Source organism: Anticarsia gemmatalis, chromosome 25 (assembly GCF_050436995.1).
Source record: "Anticarsia gemmatalis isolate Benzon Research Colony breed Stoneville strain chromosome 25, ilAntGemm2 primary, whole genome shotgun sequence".
In the NCBI taxonomy this organism is placed as follows: domain Eukaryota; kingdom Metazoa; phylum Arthropoda; class Insecta; order Lepidoptera; family Erebidae; genus Anticarsia; species Anticarsia gemmatalis.
This window is the reverse complement of record NC_134769.1, coordinates 2,434,548-2,460,215: the sequence shown is the minus strand read 5'-3', so window position 1 is coordinate 2,460,215 and position 25,668 is coordinate 2,434,548. Positions and strand designations below refer to the sequence as shown.

Sequence of the window (25,668 nt, the reverse complement as noted above, 5' to 3'; positions counted from 1 at the left end):
ACATTTTTTTGCGAGGGCAGAGATCATCTAACTTACACTTAAAAAATTACACAATATTTTTTTATTAATTCTCACACATTCCCATCTTTTCTATCTACTCTCTATATTCGTAATAGACTCGTAAGTTAATTCATCATAATAAACTAATGCATATACCTTCACGCCTTCCCCTAAGGGTTAGACAGTGTATAACACATCTCACTGGATATATCAAGTAGTTTCGAATAGGGGCGAGTCTATCAATAAGTTCTAGATGTATAAACTTGAATGGAGTTCGTGGTTTCAAAACTACGACCGATTTTGGTTGCAGTTAGAACCGTCTATTTTAAAAACTAGTTTCTGCCTGCATCTGCTCGCGTGAAAAGATTTCCCTAGGTAAAAAGTATTCTATGTGTAATAAGCTGTCGGTCCACCAAATTTCATAAGAATCCGTCCAGTAGGTTTTTAGAGGATGAGTATTATACATACACACACGTCACAAAATATCGCATATATAATTTTGTAGGATACTTTTTGAACTAGTAGTAGGTAGTAAATAGGCATTGTAAGTGAAGATACCTACACTGACTTCTATTTTCTAATATTTATACGAATCTATACCTGTAAAAGCTTAAGTAGGTATATGTACATGTAAAAGCTTGTCTGTGTGTTACGGCTAAATCGTTGATGATTTTGTTAACATTCAGTAAGGCTATACTTGAAGATATATGAACTACTGTATAATACATAACAAAGCTTATCTTTCGAAAATTAAACAGCCCTTTCAAAGAGCATTTCGATACAATATACTATACTCGAGAGAATGGCTGCTTGTAGGTAAGCGGAGCCGCGCGTGTTAGCTAGTACTACTAATATTCAAATCATGAATAACACCAAGATTTTTAGACACTCCACTTAAAATATGCTTTAGTCGTAAAAATATTGTTTCAAAAGTTAAGCATAATTTTCGCATTCGCTTACGATAGTTTAGCAAAGGTTAGAACTATTTCACTGAGCATGAAACGCCTAACGAGAGAGTATTACGTTTAGTTGCAATTGTCACGCAGTTTCTGCCTTACTCCTGTGCTTTATAGCGTGATGATATTTATGCGTATTAGATATGTTATAACATTAGTGTAGAAGTATTAGTATTTAGTTGTATCTGTAAAAATACGGGGCACATTTCGATATATTTTTATCGAAAGGTATTTAATAATTACGAGGGAGGTTTTCAAAAGACAGACGTGTCAATAAGTCTCCTGACAATTGCTGTTATGACAAATGAAATATTTAAAATCGTCTGTCATGAGCTCATTAAAAATCCAACGTTATCAACGTTTTGCCTGTCCGAGACTCGAACCTTAACCAGCATTAAAAGCTCAAATACGCAGCCGACAGTTTGTCACATTCAATAATACATTAATACCGGCTGCGCAAAAAAATAGCGAATTTTAATACCCCTAAAAGCAAATGGTGGCAGTGCACGGATAAAACTTGCATCAAAACGAGTCTCGAAATTTTCGAACCGGAAAAAAATTGCTGAAAAACATTTTCCATTTTTCGTCGATACCCCCCTTTCCCCCTGCGCTATGTACTCCGCACTCACACAAACATACCATTAAAGTAATTATCTGCTCAATTTTGTATAAATTCGTCGCGTGTGTGTGTCTGTGTATGTGTGTATGGAATGCATATCGTTCGTTGGTGTGAGTTTATTTTATCCAACACTGTTTGCTGTATATTGACGTAGGGGGTTAAAAGGGGTGGCCACCCTGCTCGTGGGGGGGCTGATGACGATGACTAGAGTCTGCCTACGTGCTAGAAAGGGATGGAGAGACAAAAATGTAGCCATCGCATAACGTAGGCATGTAGGTATCGCAGCATGATTTAATACTAGTGATTTAACCGTGGATCGCCTATTATAATGCTATATTGATGTATGAGCAAGTGCTGCTTGCATTTACTGAAAATGCGTATTTAATGTAAATAATTGTTGTGGCGGAACAAAAATTTAAATTGTTAATGTTGATAGTTATCTACGCAAATTGGTTTAAAATCAAATGATTATGTATTGTTGGGGTTAACTGTCGTCGAGGTAATCACTTTCATTCTATGATATACTTTTGCGAGTCAAAGTGTTAGATAATGACCCAACGTTCTTAATACTAGGTAAAATTCTAACGTAGGAAACTGAAAGAAGTAATTTTTTTAGGTGTTTAGTTAATAACACTGAAAAGACGCAATACTACACATTTCAAGATATTTTCGTCATTTTTCTTTGGAGTTAGCTATCTTATTGGAAATAATAATGTATGTCGAACTATTTAACAGATACATAAATCATACATTACACACTGATGTACAATTAAACCAAGAAAATCGTAAGTTTTTTTAACCGTCTGAGAATCAAACTTATACACCCGGAGCACTTACAAAACATCGTCATTGCACTTCACACATCACCGTATTTAAATTCTGTAAAAATAATATCTCATCTCATATATTATCTCCTTCGGAAATAAGAAAAGAGGTAAAGTACTGACTCAAGTGCAATATTTCAAGTGCGGATTAAGGATTATCTTAAAAAACTCTGCCTGCAAGATTTCCGAAACACACTTTCTTGTCTTAAATATTTTAAATACATAGTAACAATAAATCAAAACACGTTTTCTTTCTTATCGCCTGGTTAGCGGTCAAAACAAAAATACATACGTAATATCACGCATTTTATACTCAAAGGAATAGGCACAGATGAGTTAAGTTTATACATCGCGTATAAGACGTAACAGGCAAACACACTCGAAAACTACAACACTTTGAAAAATCATTCATAAATGAAAATAGTCACATTTTGAGGAGTAATTCAAAACACAATTTCAGTGTCAATCAATATGAAACACAGCTTTACACATTTCTCTCAAAAAGTTTTAAAATGAATCGACATCAAGCACACTATATTCCTATCCTTACCTACCTTTAAGCTACCACAGTTAAGCCATAAGCCACAAGCCCTAAGACCTGTCTAGTCAATAATCCAATTACTTTGCAATAACATTTTGATGACACCCTCCAAAATCATTGTCAATAGCCCGAAGGTGTTCATCATCGTAATAAGTTCAGTGGTTTTCGAGATTGAAACACGTAGATATACTTACTTGTCTGTTACATTTAGGGGCTTAAATGTAGCCTTAGGCTTGGAGTTTGGATGTTAGGTTAGTAATTGAGTGTTAGGAGGTGTACACACTAAAGTCGCTGACCCGCCGACGTAGCTCGCCGACAGAACTCGGCGGCATATCGGTAGCTTACGTAGACAAGCGCTTAGTAGGCCAATTAGCCGGCCACAAAAAATTGCCGACACAGCCTACCTACACAACTCGGCGGCATGTTGGCGGCCTATACATGCAAGCATTTAATAAGCTAACTAGCCCACCAACTAATCTAAAAACAAGATCTTCAAATTACAAATTGAATGTTTATTTGCCGACTAATTATTGATAAAAACAAAATTTGCATGCCTCACGGTTGAATGTATTGGATTCATTTCATATCAAGAAGTTCATGACACAAGCCGCTAACACTTCCCGCCGACATAGCCCGGCGGCTTGTCAGCGGCTTACATACCGTATAATAACTTGCGTAATTAGGTTTAAAAAACAGGATGGGGACTACTTTAAGACTAACACACTTAAAAGAGTTTACTTAAAAAGATCAAAGTCGCCGACATAGTTCGGCGAGTCAGCGACTTTGGTGTGTACTTCGCTTAACCTGTAGTTTGACCGTTTATATCTAGATCTAGACAACATGTCCAGCGTGTAACAAGACACACATAAAACTACAAAATAATAGAACCAAGACTTCTTGCTATAATATAACAAATATTGGACAACTTACACTCGGTCATTTAATTCCAAGCTAAGCAGAGCTTGTATAGTACAAGCTCTGCTTACAAATAACCAAATAAGTTACAATAATATTGCGCTATATATTTCCACAATTATATAGTTCAGTATTTAAAAATTAGAGGGATGTTTGTAAAGATGGTTAAGTGGTGATGGATAAGTGGTGTTCTTTGTTCTCTGCCTACCGCTATGGGAATAAGGCGCGATTATATGAATTTATTTAAAAATATAAACAAAAAACCACGTTTGTTGTATGGAAGTCGTCTTAAATATTTAGTAAGTTCTATTTTTTTGTATTTGTTGTTATAGCGGCAACAGAAATACATCACCTGTGAAAATTTAAACTGTCTAACTATCACGACTCATGAGATGTAGTCTGGTGACAGACAGACAATTTAGATTCCTCATCAATTAGATCTCTTTTCTACCTTTTGTGTACAGAACTGTTTTAAAGTGTAACTCGTAGATAATATATTTGTTACCCGTATAATTTAAATTTTTGAGTGTTTCTGAAAAACTTATAGTTAAAGTTGAAACAATTTTGAAATTATTTTGTTAATTTTCCCCGTGAAGATGATTTGATTTGGACAAGGTGACTCAATTTGTTGCTTGATTTTACAATACTTTATAGTGTTAATGGTGCTAAGTGATTTTTACTAAGATGAATCCAATTTTTCATTTATTTATTATATTTACTTATTAATGTTTTTTTTAAATTAGTTTTTATTAATGAAAATAACATCTTAATTTTGACAACAATTTCTTTTACTGTCGCAATATAAAAACATCAACGATCGTTACTATAATATATTAAATAAATTAAAACATAATGAACATAAAACATACAAACAAGAAGCCATACAAACTAAATTAACAAACAACAAATTTCTTAAACAGATACAGTAATATTGTGCTTTACTCGGAATTCGAACCGTGGCCCTTTGACCAACAGCATCGCTAATAGCACAATAGATAAGCCTAACATCCTGGTAGGATCAGATTGCCAATTTATTGATAATGGGTTCGAGTCCCCGGTGATAATTTCCTGTATTTTTAGAGACCCGTAAGTATAAACGGTAAACGGTATCTTTGAGTTTAATAAAATGATACTAGATATATCACGCGGCCTCACTCACGTTTTATATATTTTTAAATAGTAATATAGTAGTTTAGTGATTTGGTGTGTAAGAGATAGACAGACAGATGTTTACATTTATAATGTAAGTAAGTATAGACATGGATTTGTGAATGTTATATGTATAAAATAAATTTTATTAAAACGATTTTTTATTAAGATTTTTGAAAAGATACGAATGGAGTAAAGGCTATGTCTTAATTTAGTTATTGATAAGATTATTAAAAGGAATTCTCAAATCATTACTTGGTATCTCAGGAAAAGCCAAGTAAGCGTATTGGTTCACTTGGTCATCTTTATGTTAACGTTGCGCACATGGGTCGTGGATTCGATTCCCAGATGGAAAATTACTGAATATTTGTTTTGATTGCGTCTGCTTGTATATGGTTTCCGTTGCTTCTTCTTAGTATTCATCATTAAAAAAAGGTAACGCATGTTTATAAGTTCGAATCACACTTGAAACTGCATTGTGTATGTTTCAAATATATTTTTTAATGTGTGTACATCGGAATTGAATTGAGAATTTCTTATTCTTTTTCTCTTTTATAGTAGTAATAAACGTAAAAACCACTTAAACATATATTTTTTTAACAAAACCTTAAATACCGCTTTTTTAATTGTAGACATACAAAATAATAGAAGAAATAAAACACCAAGTGAATAAAAAATTAAGAACATTTTAGTCTAATTAGCTCTAATAAGTCTCTATTTAAACATTAACACCTTAAAAAAACAATTAAAAGTCCCACACAAAGTCACTAGGTTACACAAACATTTTTGTTCCGCACGGGAGACGAACCCCCACGTGTCTCGCATAGACAATGAGTTGAACATCTATTTGTCCACTGCGCTAAATGTCACCAAGATTCTATACATGTGGTGTCAATGAACACCAACTCAGTAGGTATGTGGGGTTCGTATACTGTTCGAGACGCGGAATAGAAATATTTGTATTGATATTATAATTATCTAATTCATTTTTCATAAACCCAAATTGAACAGATATATTTTACGTGACTACATATATTATTTAAGTGAACTCGCGTTCTGTCTGTCTGTTCAATTCAAAAGTTACTTAAAATTTAAAAGATTTTCATGCTGTTTTCACGCATAGATAGAGCTATTCCTGAGGAAGGTTTAATCATCGAGGTTTTAATCACCATCATCATCATTAGCTTGTATTCATCTGTCGCAGATGATTAAAGTGGCTTCAGGTAGAACTATTGCACTTTCGATCGTGGCTCCAAAGGCCTTTGCGTAAGGTTTTAATAAAACATTGCTAAATGTTTTGTTTAAAATAATCTTATGAACTGGGTGAAGCTGAGGATGGCAGCTACTTATAACCAAAGGTTATTATATCCGAAGGTGCAGGCAAAGGTATATAAAATACATACAGGTTTCGCCATTTTTGTATTTTTGTTTTTCAATATCGGTAGAGTCGTTTTCAAGGTTTACTTTTATCACTACGTTTGGCAAATTAATTTCATATTTACAGGATACTAATTAGTACATCTACGAAATATGTTATACGGAACCTCATATACTTAACCGACTAGTAATTAATTGGAGTTATTGCGTTTTCCTAGAAAGTAAGGAAATAATATCATCATCTTTCACGATGTGACCCTTCAGTAATTATTATTGTCAGTAATAGTTTATTAGTGTTGACTGCTTTTATTAAATAGTAGTTAGATTGAGTCGATGCAGTTATTGGCTTCGGCTAATCACTGTTTTCAATAACCTATCGTCCAGTAAGGCCTACTACCGTAGTTTGACAAAAATACTGATTCTTATTTTTAAGTTTTTTTGCTTATCAATGTAAGTAAAAATCCTCTCTTCTTACTTAAGATTAGTTTATTAAAAAAACAGTTATTAAAGTTGATAGCTAATTTTATTCAAGTAGTTGGAGTAAAGAATGCCCTAATGTATCTCAGTAGCCGTTAACATCGTGGTTCTCGAAATGTCGGAATATAATGTTATTTTGTTATGGTAACACAAAGGTTTACTTTTAATCTTTATCTTTATATGTATATAAAATTCTTCTGGAAGTGTGTATGTCACTGAACTTCTCTTAAACGACTGGACCGATTCTGATGAATTTTTTTGTGTGTGTTCAAGGGGATCTGAGAATGGTTTAGATTCACAATTTTGTCCGCTGGAAAATGTTTTTTTAATTATTTTTTACAAATTAAATACGTGTAGACAGGACAACGTCTGTCGGGTCCGCTAGTATACCTACATATATCTAAAATCTTGTGACTTTATAATATCGCGGCAAAATTTTACTAGTTGCTTAGTCTAAAAAAAACATATTTTGTTTACTTACGTGAACAGATCAAGAAACTTCACGATCATGACTTTTCAGTCCTATTGATTTAGAATTATTTTTTCGTTCATCTACTATCAAACAAAAAAATCAACACCCTGTACACTCATACGTCAAGTTATTTAAATAAACATGGAGCACTTTACGTACTGGCTTTAAAACCCGACGTTAAATATATATTTATTAATTTCTGATAATTTTTACATGCGTTACCATTTTCACGAGGCTTATGGGCTTCGGAAAATAACGTAGCGTTAGCAACGATGCTCTTTCGCTGCAGTAATTCGTAAAATCTCATATGAGAGATACAGAAGTATGAATACTCATCTAAAAGATTTTGATAGAATGCTTAATAACTCTGTTATAATCCGACCCCCGGTTTTTGAGTTCATTTAGCGGTAGTTTATCTATACAATAGCGTTTTTTTTTGTATGAGTTTTAACGCTATTGAATAGATAAACTGCCCCTAAATGCATCTCAAAAACCGAAGGTGACAGTTTCAGGAACAATTTTTGATATGGAAACCAGAAATATAGAGACTCGGATATTTAGGTCCATTTCAATAGTTTTTCAGACGAATTGTATAGTCGGTAAGATAAGCCCTTATAAAAAAACTAAGTTTTACTTTTTAGGTCCAACGATTTAACTACTTATTCCTATTGAAAAAATACTGGATAACCTGAAGATTCACGTTTTTATGGTTTTTATATTACATATACTATCTAGCCGCTTTGAACATTTCCTTTTACTACTTTCGGGCTCTATGAAATTCAAATCTCATCTCCAAAGTATCATATTATCATTATGTGGCACGATACCACTTCTATAAAAAGCTGTAAAAATTATATTTTCTCTGCCAACCCTCCATTCTGCAGCAACGCATGCAGTTAATAATGATATATAGAATTTTGCGAGCACAACCCTTAATCTGTTGGATTACTGTGACGTGAACACCCTGTGCATGCCATCATCATCAGCCTCATTAACATTTATATGAAGGCTAAATGAAGCCTTTCACGATATTTTAGAGGTTATAGCCGAAGAAATTGTAGTTACAGCCAGGTCAAGCAATGTTGGATAGGTCAGGGTTTTGAATGGGTGACCGTTCGTTAACTCATTAACATTTTTCATTCAAAGTATCCTTTATGTTTATTCAGGCTATAAACTATTTGTATACTAAATTTCATCAAAATCCATCCGGTAGTTTCGTCATGATCGATAACAAAGAGCCATCCAAACATCTGCTGATAAAATATTAGTTAGATGGTAAGAAGAAAATTATTTTTCTTTATTACTACCTTCAAATATGAATAAATAAATACGTACATAATATTACGCCTTTACCCATAGTGGTAAGCAGAGACCAAATAACGCCACTTAGTACGATCCTTACAAACTTCCTTTGTCTCATGCACATCCATACATCTTGTCATACAGGATCGCCAGATCTTTTTTCAAGACATTTTTATTTGAAAACTTATAAGCAAATATGATTACTAAGTCATCATACCGCATTTCTATCAACACTTTAAAATCCTTCAACTTTGAATGACCATTTAAATGCAAATTCCTTTTAGAAAACCTTAGCTAATTACGTCAATGTTTTGCCTACCTACGCGCTAAACCTAGAAATACTAGGATCTACTGCCTACCTACCTAATGACTATAAAAACGGCTTAAAAATAGCCATTTTAAATGTCAAAGTCTTGACATATAAAATAGAACGACATGGTTTAGAGGTTGCAGTCATTGAGTGAACTATTGTGTCGGGTAACATCTGACTTGTGTCGAAGGCTATAGGATACCTATAGTCATGATGAGATGGGGTTGGAATGATTTGAATGGCGCAGAGGGGGTGCAACACGGTGCATGATAAGGGGTCGCGGATTCGATTCTCGACGAATATTTCGTGCAGACGAATATTTTTCGGAGAATGTTTTTGGTATGACTGAATCTCTGTGCAGTTTTCGAAAATAAATACTTATTTAAATTACGTGTTCATTTTCGTTTTTCAGGTTTCATACCATCTACTTACACGCGAACGCTTTCAGCATGTTTATACTGTAATATTTTTTTAGCAAAAATATTTTAACTAAATACCCTGTTCATGATTATTTTCTTCAATAAATAGCTTTTCACCAAAAGATAAAGACATATTGCATATGGACTTAAATCATCAACCAAACGTTAAAATTGTCTGACTATACCGACTGCCGTAAACATGATAATCAACCAAGTATTATGAAGTTGAAAATAATCATTTTCGAGGCAAAATGATTCCTAAGTCCGACTAGCAAAACAACTTTGGCACGCTCTCTGCCGATACTAGAGTTCGGTAAAATAACAAAAGATTTTATACGTTATGATGTAGAGGTAGAACACGAACGGTAGATCTGCCTAGCAGTTATTCTTTACAAGATTTTAAAGTTATCATTTAAAATAGCAATAGTTAGTTCTAAGTATCTCAGCTTCATTTAGGAACCGATCGCTCGCTCGGAATCTCTCTCTTTAAATGACACCGTGTTTCAACTATCCAATGAGACATACATTTTATACATAGCATCTACAGTAATGTCCTGCCTACCCACTTAATTACAGTAGTAAAGTACATTAAAACACACACAGACAAAGAATTTCAAGAATATAATTACCTCAACAAGTATACAATTGCCAATATATAAAGTCCAACGTTACATAACGGGGGAACGAGTACATAAAGTTATTGATCGCATTTTCCATAAAGCTCTTTATGAATATAATGTTCAGTAAATAGTTTATTCTAACGTCCAAATAACAAACAAATATTACTACACACATGCACGCGAGCGCTTAGAATTTCCTAGATAGCACGCACACATACATGCATCGTACAGGTTTTATAATAAACACGTAAAATCATTATTTGATGATTTCGAGGTACGCGATCATTGGGGTGAGGCGGGTGGCGGCTGGCCTCTCATCCCACGAGGGCCGGCCGTGGGGCCGCCGATGCAGCAGCAATGCAACCCAACCGGCATCAGTGTGGCCGGCGAGGCTGGTGACGCCGCGTGTATACCACCTACGCAACGGCGCGATACTACCAACCGCGCGACAAATACAAAAAACCATCAACTTTCAAATTAAATAAATAAAAAATCAACAAAATTAAAACAAAAACTAAACGGCCTAAATTCAAAAAATCGAATAACAACAAAAACCAAAAATTTGGTATCCGTAATTCGAAATTTTGCGCGCATGCGTACAACGCACATTCGCCGCCCGCCGTCACATTCAAGAAATAGTTTTATGCAATAGACGCTATTTAATTTTTCCCACACCACACCATAATCATAAACTAGGTTTTAAGTGAATTTGTAATCAATAGTATTCAGCAACACTTGAACTCTATAAACTTTTCGAAGGACCGGTTTCATTTCTACTGTAAAACTAGTGTTAAGGCAACTGAGGCAGTTTGGCTCGGATTCGTCGTACAGGGCTAATCAACATCAACGACCATCCGGGAGAAGCAGCCGTAATCAACAACCAAAAAAATAAAGAAAAAGAAGAAAAAACCACATGGAAAGTCCGCGCAGAAGACCATGGCACAATAGAAGCGGACTAAAATAAGTTAAATGCGCAAGAAAATAAAGAAAGCCAAGATTTCATAGCAAAGGGGAATCTAGCAAACAGAATAACAACCAGCGCCATTTGACGATAAAGAAACACGTTTTTTCGCAATAGAACAAGTTTTAAGTTTATATCAACCGTTATTACAAGAAAACAATAGAAAAGAGAATTTAAATCTTACGTTCTTTAAGTACATTTAAACAACACTGGTTAATTTTGGAACTTTTATGATTAATTTAAATTGATTTTTATATGCAAACTCTCTATATATATCTAGTGAAAAGTAATTTAGTGAAAGACTCTGGACCTAAAAGTTAAGGCTAAGTGACATTTGAAACATTCGGCAAATAAGCATTTGGAAGAAGTTTCGACCAATTTCATCAACCGCTTCTGATTGTATGGCTGATGAAAACAAGATAAATAAACAAAAAAAATACAAATTCGTGTGCCTTAAATTGGCCTTAAATTAATAAGTAAAAAGGTAAGATAAAATTACTCCAAAAAAAGTTACAAAAATATCTAAATTTTACCGAGTTTACCTACCTGTTGAAACGACTTCTAGATTTGTTTAAATAGTACAAAATTAAAAATAAAAATTAACGTTAAGACTTAGTTAAATGTTTGCGTTATTTCTATACCTATAACGTTTTATATGAGTATGTATAATTAATGGGCTTAAACAAGGGCTAGACATACAATAAAAAGACAATACAGAAGAAGAAGAAGAAGGAGAGAACAGAGACTTTAAGAAGACAGGAACTCGTATTTAAGACTTAGAAGAAGATATACAGGAATCTACACTTGAAACTCTACATAGACCTGATACTTCTTCACGAGGACATTTCACAGGTAAGAATATAAATTCTGATGAAATTTCGATATTATATGTTTTTCAGGAAAATTTTCTATCTCCGCGTAATTTTGTCGCAACGGAACATAATCATACAAAAAATCGTATTTCGTAGGCGCTGGAATGGGTTTGTTCGTGCATCTACGTAATTACTGAAAGAGAAACATATATGTGTATCTACTCGAACACTCTACATACGCATAGCTTCAGTAGCTATTACTATAAAATTGACATCTATTATCTCGCTCGCACTCACTGGAAACGCAATGTTTGTTTCATCTTTTTCGCGGCCTCGCCCAAAATTTTCCACATCGTCGTTTTCTTTTTCGTCTACCCTCAGAATTTCTTAACGAATATCATTTTGTTCATCAAATTCTTTATATTTAAGAAAATATCTATCTAAAAAATGTATTTCTTAAGTAAAAACGAAAAAATCATCAGAAAAATGTCTTGTTTAGAAAATAAAGATCATCTGTGACTTACTACAGGCAGTATGTTAGTATCGGATGCCAAGAACAGTGTAGAAACATTTGCCCTAACTTTCGTTTTCGCCAAGTCAAGTTCAGGTTTTGCCGATGATTCGAGCGTGCGTACCCTTTGCGCATGTCCGAGTCATCACAGTCATTGCCCAGCCAAATTATTGATCTCGGCCATGTTGAAAACTGCGGGGTCCGGGGAGGGGGGATGGAAGGGGGACGTCATTTACTAACGCGATAGTTTTCACAACGTTCAATTATGTAGGATGGGTAGGGGGGTAGTTCGAAAAAATGTATACATCAATATGGCCGGTTTTGTATTAAAATCTATCGGTCACGCCCCTTGCGCGAGAATTTATGGCGGGGCTTGTCGATGGCTTATTTAATTACGATCCTTTTGATATTATTTAATTAAGCTTTTAGACTTATTAGTTGAATTGGTGCATTGGTTTTAGAGCTTTGTTCTCTTGTTTATTAGTAATGCGGGTTTTTGGTAAACTTCTCTTGAATATAGATGCTACAGATGAACGGAATGTTTTGAAAACAGACTTAGAGGAAAACAACATGGAGACGTCTAACGTCAAACATTTTCTAACGCTGCCTTCAGTATTAGAAGTTTAAATAGAAATTAATTTTGAATATATTGATTTCAATGCTGATTTAAATGTAGATCAAATAATAATATTTCTTGAGATAGATTAATTGAATCTTGAAGATGTAAAACATCTTAAGAATGGGAGGAGGAGAGTCAAGATAGAGAGAGAGAGTAAAGGTTTCTAAGAGCAAATTTCAGAGAAGCGGACTTTTTTAATGATTCCAAAGTAATACTTTTTATATAATAAAAGTAATATTAACTAGCTACTTGCGGTTCTATCGACAATTTTCTATACTGGAAGTTTTCTAAGCCAGCACTGTAGGCCTAGAATTTCGCAGCCTGTTCATATTGTATTAAAACTAACTTGACATTTATACTTAGTGAGATACATAAGATCACGCCATTTCTGATAGGGATAGACAGAGACCAAAGAACCACTTGCTATGATTTCTACCATCTTCCTTACTACTGACTTAAATTCTTAATACAAAATAGTCTTTTAAAACTTTCTTAATATACTTAAAGAGTACTACAGTATTAACTTTTGGACTTACAAAATCATACTAAATCAAGATCATTTACATTTTAAAAACCATTACTTTATTTCATGGGATCACAAAAAATATCTACAAAGTTGCACAAATACTAGTTATCACAAAAAAATATTCACACAGACTCAGACAGTAATCCCTATTCAAAAGAGTAGTTTTTTAAAGAGGGTAGGGATGCAGACAGACTCCCCTACGTCTATACAACTTTAGCACATCTATAGTAACTATAGTAACACAAAAAAGTAGTTATAGTATTCAGGTTTTATTTTGTTCGAGTATTTTCGTTGTGCTCGAAATTTTTGAGACAACATATTGAATTAGTTAGACTTAAGTTACGAATTTTATTTTCTCCAAAATACGTTCTTGGCAGATGGGTCAAATGAAATCTTCTTCTTATAGTATGGTTAGTGGTGAACCTCGTGTCGAAGTTGTTCAAGCCACCCGAAGGCCTTTAAACAACGATTGCAACTTTACAAAATCGTCTTAAAACATATTTACCACTTTGTTGTTGACGTAATCTGTATTAATAAATAGGTATCATATTAAATAAAAAATACTTAGGTAGATCCATGCTATTGGTTAATGGAGTACGTTGTATGATGTTCTTTAAAAGATCAGTCGGTACACGTAGCCGACGGACATACATGGCAACATAACAGCATGTACGACTTAAATTGAATGAAAATAACTGTAGTTTGAGAAGATTGTAGTCGGTGGCTTTCTTTAGGTTTGCTTAAAGACCCCGTGTAATTTTAAGCCAACTTAAAAAAAAGGTTTTGTGTTTTTCCCGTATTTCTGTAAAAAACCGCGGCTGTATTTCAGTAGGTACCTATTATATTTCATAACGTATTCTTGAGAAAATAGCAGACAGATCTCGAGATAATTCCAATGTCTTCAGCCTCTTGTAAGGCGAGAACATAGTCAATTTCCGGTCTTCGCACCAACCGGGGCTGTTTCAGAGAATTCCCTGAACGACCAACACAAGAACACCTTTGCACGAGACAATATCGAACTTGAGACCGTTACAACATTTGCAATACGCTAGATCACTTATGAAACTAAACACACTTCGACCGGGTATGAACCTGAGACGTAATTGGCAATATTATTATACTATTATCAAGCATACTCATTATTACAGTCTAGTTCCTTTAAACATCTTTAATAATCGTATTTCCGCCAATTTTCGTAAAACTCTATTAAATATTTCTTTTAATTTGTTAAAACTATTAGTGAAAACCAAATGAAAATCCATCAAGTAGCTTTGAGCTTATTGTGAACTGAAACAAAAACGCGGCGGGGACTTTATCTTACAATTTACTACAATAAACTTATCAAATAATAAATAAGGACCTTTAAAAAAGGTTGTTAATATTTTTATCTCATTAATTCCGTGAACAACGCATCACAATGGAAACACCTCAAAATTAAAAAAATATTTCATTTTGAGGTTAAATAATCTGACTAACTAACTTAGAACATCATAAATAAGTACTTCTTCTGTTTACAAAGTATCAACATCATTACAAAGTATATTTTTCAATCATTTTTCTCGAAAACCACTTAACACACACCGAACAAGAAACTCTATAACTACGCAATAATGCGCTGAAAAAATAAATATTCACTATTAATAATATTTTTTTGTAAAGCTGTTAGTTGAATCATTAGCCCTAATGTGATTTTATATTAAATGCGCGAGCCGCGTCGTAGGAAAAAGTTAGATTACTGTTTTATTATCAAATTGTTAGTTTAAGTGGTTGTTTTTTTGCTAAACTACGAGTTATGTGGAAGTTACCTTAAGTAATCATGTTGTTTATCATCAAAATGTGGCCTTCTTGTGTTTTATGGGTGTTTATGATCATGAATTTTACCTTGGATGGCTTGACGTTCCAAAAAAGGTGAATATTCAATGCCTGTGTAGTTTTATTGGTATTTGTTGTATGTGACTTCTAATGAAGTTCGATTTCCGAGTCGGGTAAAGAGACATAAGATTTTAGCCCTAGGTTCGGTAATGTTCCCGGTATATGGTAGCAAAAAGTTTATCCCCTAGTTTCTCAAATCAATCCTTAAAAAATGGGTGTTATATTTATACCTTTGTATTCTTACACAACTTTTAGTATTTTTAGTGATAAATTACAAAAAAAAAATTATGCCACGTTTGAGTTTAAAAATGTGATGTAGCTTTCCTCTAATGGTGCAACAATCATGTACGTGATTGTCAATCATGAGGTCTCAGTTTCGATTTCCGTTGAGGTAGTGTTAGGAATTGAGTTGTGGTATTAGGTGTTCCTTTACCACATTATCAGTGGGAGTTTGAGCACGGTAATTAGCAGGAAGGCTAATAGACTACGACAATAATACATGGAACTGTACCTCGATTCTCTACCACTATCGACTATCGACAACCGACTAGCTATCGACATTTTGACATTTAGAACGTACTGCCAAAAAGTTTCTACGACGCCCGTCAGAGGCGCTGATCAGATGTTCATACAACATTTCTCGATGACAGCTCGGTTGTCGGTAGTCGATAGCAATAGAGAATTGAGCTACTGTAATGCTATTTCCCATACTCAACTTTTCATATCAATAATTACATGCGCAAAAGTCTCTTTGTTACGCTTTTACGACCACTGAACCGCTCTGCCTTAAACTTATTATGAAATACTACCATTTAAAAGCGCTAAGCAAAAATAAAAACGGGTAGAACAGGTATACCTAATTAATGAGATTTGAGAAATGTGCAAGGGCGGCGATCAATTTATCACTAAAACTAGATACATCTCCAACCACATTTCAAATAGGTACTAAAATTTTGTCTAAGATTTTCAGTTTTTATGCATACACTAGCTGAGCCGGCAAACGTTGTTTTGCCATAAAAAAAAAATAAAAAAACATTGTCCAGCGGACAAAATTTGGAATCTAAACCATTCTCAGATCCCCTTGAACACACACAAAAAAAATCATCAAAATCGGTACAGTCGTTTAAGAGAAGTTTAGTGACATACACACTTACAGAAGAATTATATATATAAAGATAACTACGTCTTCTCTCAAGCGAGTGTAGACCGCGCCACTTACTACGATCCCTACAAACTTTTTCTTCAATCAATCTACATTAATATTCATACATAACCGCCAATCACAACTACAGTTAATCCCCATTTTAAGCTTATCATAGCTCTACAATTTCATAGCTTTATACAGTACAGTTATACAAAAAAGTCTTACAAAACACCACATTATGTTCCGTGTAAGTCATCCCTCACGATGCACTGGACAAATGTGTGCAAAACAACACACTACACGAACTCTCGTAATGTAATAAGAGGGATTTTTCTTTGACAAAAAACTAGACACTGGTAATGGTGTAAGAAAATTGATGTGAGTTCAATCGTTGTGTGACTGGAGTTTGCTCTACTTCCTTATAATGCATAATGGTTTGAGTTCGGTAAAAATATGAGGCCTTCGGATGGCTTGAACAACTAGGTTGACCATTAATCTATACTAATCTTTACTAATATTATAAAGCTGAAGAGTCTGTTTGTTGGTTTGTTTGTTTGTTTGAACGCGCTAATTCCAGGAACTACTGGTCTGATTTGAAAAATTGTTTCAGTGTTATATTAGTCCATTTATCGAGGAAGGATATATACCATCACGCTACGGCCCTTAGGAGCGGAGTAGCAACGAAAAATGTAACAAATACGGGGAAAATTATGACCCATTCTCTCTTCGGTGACGCAAGCGAAGTTGCGCGGGTCAGCTAGTCGTAAGATAAGAAGAAGGCAACGGAAGTTGTCTTTTAAAAAAACAAAATCAGAGTTAAGAGATGTGATTTTTATTTGCCGACGGCAACGCAACTGCTTGATGTATCAGTGTGTACATATTTTCCAGATTACTTTTAAACTAAAACCTACTAAAACTAGTTAATAAGAATAGTTAAAACAAGCAGAGGAATCTAGTCCCTTAATTATATTTTTATAAATTTCTCTATTTATTCGAGAAATTGCATAATATTCAGTCAAGTATTGACTACAGGCAGATGAGAAACAAACCTATGTTTTGTAATAGACATAAGATCATAGTGGTGTCACTCAAAGGCGTCCATGGCCAGTTGTGCTCACCGGTCGGTAAAAGATCTGTGGGTTAAGCAACCATTGGCGCGGTCATTCCATAGATGGGTGACCGCATAGTGGTATTTGAACTACGCGTCTCCATGCCTCGGAGGGCACGTAAAAAGCCAGTCCCGGTTCTTGTCTATTAAGATAACAGTCGTTAAGCTCCGTCAAAGGCCTTCGGGCGATTAAACAACTTTGACACTAGGTTGACCACTAATCACACAACAAGAAGTACATGAAAGATTTAATAAATTTCTTTCTATAATAAATTTTAAGTGAAGCAACATACCCGCCGTAGCCTCGTATTGACACGAAGTTTTTACTAGGCGCATTCTTTACCTTACATTCCTTTACAACTCGCCGTGAACATGTGACTTACGCTAATACTTACTTAACTATCAATATCCTGGAGATTTTGGACAAAAGGAACTTTCTTTTGTCTAGTTAGAGATTATAGTGATTATTTATTGTTGAAGCCTTTGATTTAATGACTAATACGAGTAGAGTCATAATTGATCTCAAAATGGAAAAAGTAATTATAGTCTGAAGATTTTTTAAATTCTTTCGTAAATAGAAACTTTGTAGCAAATTAATAGTAATAAACAAGTGAATTTGGCGGTCGTTATTCCGTTCCAACTCAGGGCCCGATTACTAAAGTATTTTCGACTTCTTCAACAATAATCTTGATATTTCTAATCTACACAAAGCCTTTTCGAATTTGACACTTGAAGGTCTAAGTGTTAAATTCATAAAGGTTTTGTCTCATGATTGACTCTATTAGTACAAATTACAGTTAGTTAGACAGTCTTTTACTCCATAATCCAGTTCAAGTTAAAACTGAAGAAGTTTATGACCAACAAAAAAGAATGACCAGAGACAAGCGGCTTTCGTCAAAACTCGATTCTTGCGTCGTATAATCTATATATATATGTATAAATGAAATGCTGTTCGTTAGTCTCGTTAAAACTCGAGAACGGCTGGACTGATTTGGCTAATTTTAGTCCTATTTGTGGAAGTCCAGAGAAGGTGTAAAAGGTGAATATATTTGAAAATGCGCGATATTAAATAAAAACAAAAAAGCGTGATCTGAGCTGCGCGGGTCAGCTAGTTATTTTTAAATTTCATTTTCATTTCTCTAGTAACAAATTTTATAGCCGATTGGTATAAGCATTCACCTCCCACGTGGTCAAGGCTTCCAGGCCCGACCTCTGACTTTTCAAAGTTATGTGTGTTTTAGAAATTTATTATCACTTGTTATAACGGTGAAGAGAAACATGGGGATAAAGCTTGCTTTTCTGAAGGATTTTAGTTTATTGAACATGTTTTTGAAGGAATACAATTTGTGATGGCTAGTATAGCCTCAGGCCTATTTTAATTATGAGAAGATACTTTAATTGGCTCTGAGGCGGAGCCGGTAGTGTATCCGACTGCTGATCATGAGGTTCCCGGTTCGATTCTTGAGTCGAACAAAGTGCTTTTGGTCTTCTGTAATTTATATTACAGTATTTTTGAACGGTAACCCGGATTTACGTAAATGGCAATAGACTCTCGTATTTCATACACCTTTGCCTGCACCTTCAGGTATAACAGTCATGATATTATGTAAGTATAAAGATTTCCTACGTACCTAAAGTCCCCTAACGGAAGTACACTCTTAATAGAGTCCAATAATTCAAAATAACACCCAAGAACTACTTCTTCTTCTCCACATACAAAAACCAACTCCTTCACCCAAATTTAAGGTACAATTTCGTTCAAACGTGTTTTCTAGCGTTTCTCTTCGAAGTTAAGCCGAAATACCTATAGATTAAACACAAAAACTAGTGAAAGGTTTCTCAGTGATGACTCAGAGTGCGTAGGCGATTGCTTAAGGGCATAGAGCTTGAGTTAAGACCTAAATCTGAACGTGTTAGTTCCATGTGATGGTAAGAGATGGCGTTAGTAGTTGTATGTTTGACGGTGGTTTGAAAATGTGGATCGGTGTGGTTTTTTTGGATGGATTTGTTAGTCGTTAAGTGTAGAAGAATTGTGGCTATTTTTATTAAAAAAAAGTAATTATAAGACTCGTATTTTTTTGTAGAGGATAAGTTTAAGCTACAGCGAGATGGTCTTTGGTTAGTTAAAAATGTATTGGCGGTTTGACTCGATACAGCAAATGTATCTAAAAATATGAATAATTTCACAAACGCTTGTTTATTCGTATATCCGATATTTATCAGGAAATGACGGACTCACATGATAAAGTTGCCTGCGTTTAAATTAGGAAGAACACTAACCAATGCTACGTTATGAAAAAAGTTGCGAAGTGGAAATTAGATTAGATCAGAATACTAATAATCTAGAAACTAAAACCCTTGCTCTGCAGTGGAACAGTAATGGGTTAAAAATAATGTGTTATTCGAAAGCTCCATAAGATAGATAAAGGTTTTAGCTTTGAAGCCAAATGAAATAAATGCATAAAGTTATGAAATCGGACGCTTCTTTATGAAGGTTCCGGTCCTTGAAAAACGCTAATACAAAATATTATCCGACGCTTAAAATAGAAATGATAAAGAATAAAACTCATCGAAAAGACTATTCAAAATAATGTTTTACACTTATCTTTAGTCAAGTCTACGGAAAAAACCTTTGCCCAGCAGTGGGATACTAATGTCCACCAAGTATAAAAAGTCACGCGCTTTGCCCGCGTAGTGGATTTGAGGCCTAATCCCTTCCTTATTCCGGGAGGTGCCCAGCAGCGGTTTAGTAAAGTGTAAATTAAATTTTTATGAACTCTTAATTATTAATGAACTGCAAAGTTTGATTTTAAACACATTTAGACATATTTATGCCTTAAGTTTAAATAGCACATTATTTCTAATAATAATAGATTTTTTTTTCTGTCATAAAAAAAGACAACCCTAAAAACCCATGGACAAAACTTTCCTAAACTTCGTAACCTAACTGAAAAATCGTTATAACCGCGCGCTCAATAATTACACTACAATATATCGTTCGAGCGAAGATTTCTAACGTTTTGCCATGTCCTAGAAACGTATATACGCCTACAGACATTCAGCATTTCTTTCTATAACTAATACCACTATACCTATCTAAAATTCATAGCGAAATAAGTGTAAGAGCCTAGGCTCTAAAAAAGCTCGCAAAACTATCACATAGATCCACTTCAACTCTCAACCAAAAACCTACCTTAGGATTTGAACTTTAAAGTTCATATTCCAAAGTGAAAGATTGCTAGTTAAGTCTTTTCGTTTCGTCATCTGATCGCGGCAGTGCAGGCCAATGCACGATGCATACAACTAAGTAGTGATGCGGTTGTTCCAATAACGAACGCTAGTGATGTGCTATAACTGTTATTTTTCGTTATAACTCGTTGTGTAGGAGGTTTTACTTTTTATGTACAAGTTAAGGCTCTTAAGCTAAGTTTTTGGGGAGAGAACAAAGGCTAAGAAGTTACCATACGAAAATGTCTTTAATTCATTTATTTGAACTTCTGAAAGTTGTCGTATTCTTTTGAGTCAAAAAATTAAATTTATGGAAAGGCAAGACATTTGTTTGGAGACAACCAAGTTAAAATATAGCCATATGAATGACTCGTCTTGATTCTAAGGATATATTACAGTCAGTCATCACTGTCACCTTTTGTGTCATTGATCCGATTCAGGTATAATTAAACACCGTTTTATAAAAGACCTTACTCGCCAAAGTAAACTTGAAAGTTTTGCTTGTTAAAGTCAATGATAAATTTCTTAAGAAAAGAAAAGATTCTTGTGTTAATTATTTCCACATTGCTAAACAAATAAGCCTCTAAACCTGTATTCTAGGGTCTAAAATCACAGTGCAACAAATCAATGCAAAAATAACTAAGTTAAAAACCTAAAAAGCTCAGTTATAAATAACCGTTATTCGTATAGCAGTCTGAGTCGCAACGTCGGTACTTGTAAGCGCTCAATATAGGCTAAAACATATTATTATATGCAAGAAGTTTCTTGTACTACGCGCATAGGGCTGTTCGCTTTACAATGTTACAACGCTATAAATATCTATTAAAATCATTCGATAGCATCGATTAATGATTTGTGTTAATTCGAAGAATAAAATACTATTTTTTCTTTGCAAGTTATATCGTGATTTTGTATCGGTTTGTAAGTATATTCAGATAGTTGTTTTTCATGTAATTGTGCAGACATTTTTCTGTGATAAATATTTAAGTTAGAAAATGTTTTTTTGAGAACTAAAATATCCTTTTATTATCATACAAAAAGCTAATGTAAAGCGAATGGTACGTGAAAGTCAGTGTTTAACAAATCAACTAGTTATTTATAGAGTTTTATAACAATGCTTAAGCAAAAGAATCCGGAAACAAGGCGTTGAACTAGGTTCTAACCTCCCAGCACAGCCCTACGCCCCGCAGGCAAATATGAACGAATGTAAGTTGACTTAGAATAAGTATGTTCTGCAATCGAGAGCCAGCCAGTGTTAGATCATAATGTGTTGAAACAGCACACGCGCGCGTCTCCAACAAATACAATGAAAATTCAACGATATTTTATGAAAAATACATTTATAATATAACGCCATATTATAACATTTTCAATGTGTTCGCGCCATTTCGGTTTTATTTTTTTCGAGCGGCGCGCCGCTGCGCCCGCGTTTCGTTTTCGAAAATGTGACTGTCAAACAGTTATTTTTGGAACTGTGATTTTTAATATGTGAAATGACTGGGTTATACATTTTATAATAAAATTTTATTGTCTGCGATCGCCGTACCGTGAAATTGGAGAAAAAATGCGTTATTGCGTAACGAGGAAATAAAAAATGTGTGCGTCATTTTAGAGATTTTGGCGCGCAATCTCGAAGGGAGTTTTTTTTTTATTTGCAAAGACTTCGCGTATGCATCCTTTTTTCTGTATTGTGAGTGAAGATACGAACTTTTTTGTGTTGTGTTGGAAGTTTTAAGGTCAGTTTTTATTTACTTTCTATTATATTTTATGTTTAATAATGTTATTATGAATGTTTTTTTAAGTTATGCGATTTTATTTCGAGACACCCCCGATTTATGAAATACGTTTGAATTCTTGCGAATGTAAACGGCATGGCGTGATTTATGGCTCGTTATTATGACAAATATTTTTTAATATACTGTTCGATACTAAAATATAAATAATTATGAGATTTTGATAATGTTTATTTTATTCGAAAATGGTTTTATTGTCACGATAATCGTTTTACGTTTATTAGATTTGCAACGCGTATAATTTACTTGCGTACGTAAATACTCCTATTTAATTATTTTATTTCCGTAACATTCCGTAACTAATAATTTATTTTACTTTTTAAAAATCTGCTTATAGTAAAGTGTAAAAAAAGTATTGTATTAATTGAAGGTATTTAAACTGATTAAAAGACTTAAGCTCGTCTGTATTTAATTGTAATATAGCCTGAAAAAAATGATTTCATTAGAAAACCACCTTATATTAAAACTAAGCTGATTTCTCTAATTAAATGTTCTCTTAAAACGCGAATATCTTTACCGTTCCATTTTTTTCTCTAAAACATATCGCGATTTCGCTTACATAGAAAATTACCTAATAAAAAAAAAACGACAAATGTTATCGATTGTTAAACATCTAATTGCCAAATTACAACCAAATTTTAAGTTAACAATATTAAATTAATAAACTTTTTATGTAAGGAAAAAATAGTCCTTTTCCTAAGGTGTAAAAAGAAAATAAGAAAAGCAAGAGATTCTTAAGCTATTTGTATAGTTCATCATGAATCGCCAAACCAATAATCTTACTGACCCAAAATAAATACAAAAAAAATGATTATGGAAGTATGTTAGTCACTCTTTCAAGCAAAAACTACTGAATTGATTGTATTGAAATTTTGTGCTCGGGATAGCTTTTGACCTAATTTAACTCATTGTAAACTTTTTACGCCGGGAAATCATTCTATACGAATAAAGTCACTGGTAGCAACTAGTATATAATCTGCCTTAAGTAGAGAAAAACTGTAAATAATGATAATAAAGGTAAAATAAGTATTTTCCTGCAAAAAATCTTGAATATATCAGTATTAGTATCATTATTGGAACTGTGCCCGATCAATACGATAGAATTGCTACTTTTAGAAGTAAATGTTGTTTTAAAATATCCTTCAAAAGTATACTATGTAAAAGAGTTGAAGCAAAAAGTAGAATTTTAGCAGATAGTGTTTTAGGATATTACAGACAACGCAGAAAAAAAGTAGTGCTTTTAATTAGTAGAAATTAAAAAAACACTGTTAAAAAAATATGAAAAGAGATGATCGAATCGGTAAAATAGAAGACCTTAATTATATTAGGGCCGTAAACAAAGCTACTAAATAAAATAAAATGTAGATTTTTTTTAACTGATATAAGTATTAATACGCTATAATAAAAACCCTCCATTGTCCCACTGCTGGGCATGGATTTTCTCCTGAAATACGCCACGCAATTCAAAACCGAGTTCGAGTCTTTACAAACTCGAAAAATCTATTAAAAAACTCTCACGTATGCATGCATTATAACGTTTTATACTAATTTTGCTGTGATTTATTTATTATCTTCTTAAATTAAGAATATCAAGTAGTTTTCCTGTCAAGATTAAAGACTCATAGATTCATTCAAGGCTCCTATTACAAACGGCAGTTAAAAGTATAAACCCGACACTAACATAAAACTGCAGAGAATTGTTATAAAGCTCAGGTTTATAGATAACACTAATTTATAAAAAAGTTCGTGTTACTAAAATACTAATTCTATAAGACACTTGATTTTCTTATAATTAAATTATAAACATAAAACCCGAAGATACAGATCAAGGTGTTTAAAACTTTCCAAATTACGATATTTATATGTAGTTTGAATCCCATTTAATTAAAGGTAGACTTATGCCATAACGAAATTTCAGGCATTATAATATTCTAAAAAATACAAATTATAAAAACCCAAAAAATCCATCTTACTTGGGAATCGAACCTAAGAACTTGTAATAGACTACGCCTTATCCTACTGCCGACTTACTGAAATATAATAACATGGTTATAACAAACAAACGAATATTTAAAATCCGAATGTGTGTCTGTTTGTTAGGTGCTTACGGCTAAACCGCTGAATCGATTTTGATGAAATTTGCTTTGTCGATAGCTAAAAACCTGAGAAAAAGATATATTTAATTTCCCAATATAGTCATATTTAATTTCCCAAGACCCGAACAGTATCGCGGGCACAGCTAGTTTAATTCATAAGAAAAGATTGCAACATTAAGCCCTAACATATCTTTCAATTCAACAACACAAAGAGTAAAGTTTTGCGGAAGTGTTCAACAATAGTAGCTCGTTAACTCTGCCGACCACCTAACTAAAAGCTTGAATATAAATAACTATTGAACCATTTATTCTTTAGTTTACGATGTTTGTACTTTCTAAGAAAGAAGTAAGTTTATGTGCTAACTAGCTGACCCGCGCAACTTCGCTTGCGTCACGTAAGAGAGAATGGGTCATAATTTGCCCCGTTTTTGTAACATTTTTCGTTACTACTCCGCTCTTAATGGCCGTAGCGTGATGATATATAGCCTATAGTCTTCCTCGATAAATAGGCTATCTAAAACTGAAAGAATTTTTCAAATCGGACCAGTAGTTCCTGAGATTAGCGCGTTCAAACAAACAAACAAACTCTTCAGCTTTATAATATTAGTATAGATTTTAGTTTTGAAGTGTGAAGACAGTTTCACTCGTTTTGAAGGCTTTAAAATGTTCTTCTTGCTGTCTATTTGTTTGTACATATGTATGGAAGTTTATTAGTAAGAAAATAATTAACCACGTTTTATAAAGTGGGGATTTCTATGTAGTTTTACTTTTATCATTCAAATTTGTTTTGTGTTATTAGTATCTGCGAGATTATTATTTAAAAGCGGAAGTCTGTCTGTCAATCACGGCTGAACTGTTGCTTGAAGACAGATAAAGACAAACATAGACTATTTTAATTAAATAATCATATTATTATCCATAAAATGGAATGAAATAATAGTGACCCGACCAGGTCATAATATACGATGATTCTTTGAAGAACATTAATTTTAACCTGAGTTTTATTGGGTATGAGTT

General features: G+C 33.7%; 1 protein-coding gene across 13 annotated transcripts in view; it reads left to right on the top strand.

The window, feature by feature from the left end:
- Positions 1-10,372: 10,372 nt before the first annotated feature.
- Positions 10,373-25,668, top strand: part of dati (zinc finger protein datilografo) — a 133,478-nt gene continuing 118,182 nt past the window's right edge. For 12 of the 13 annotated variants that reach the window (XM_076131321.1, XM_076131315.1, XM_076131312.1 and 9 more), the window contains exon 1: positions 10,373-11,794. The gene's annotated coding sequence lies outside the window, so the exon portion shown is untranslated. Of the gene's footprint in view, positions 11,795-21,924; positions 22,499-25,668 lie in introns of those variants that run through there. The other variant, XM_076131309.1, reaches the window with a different exon arrangement.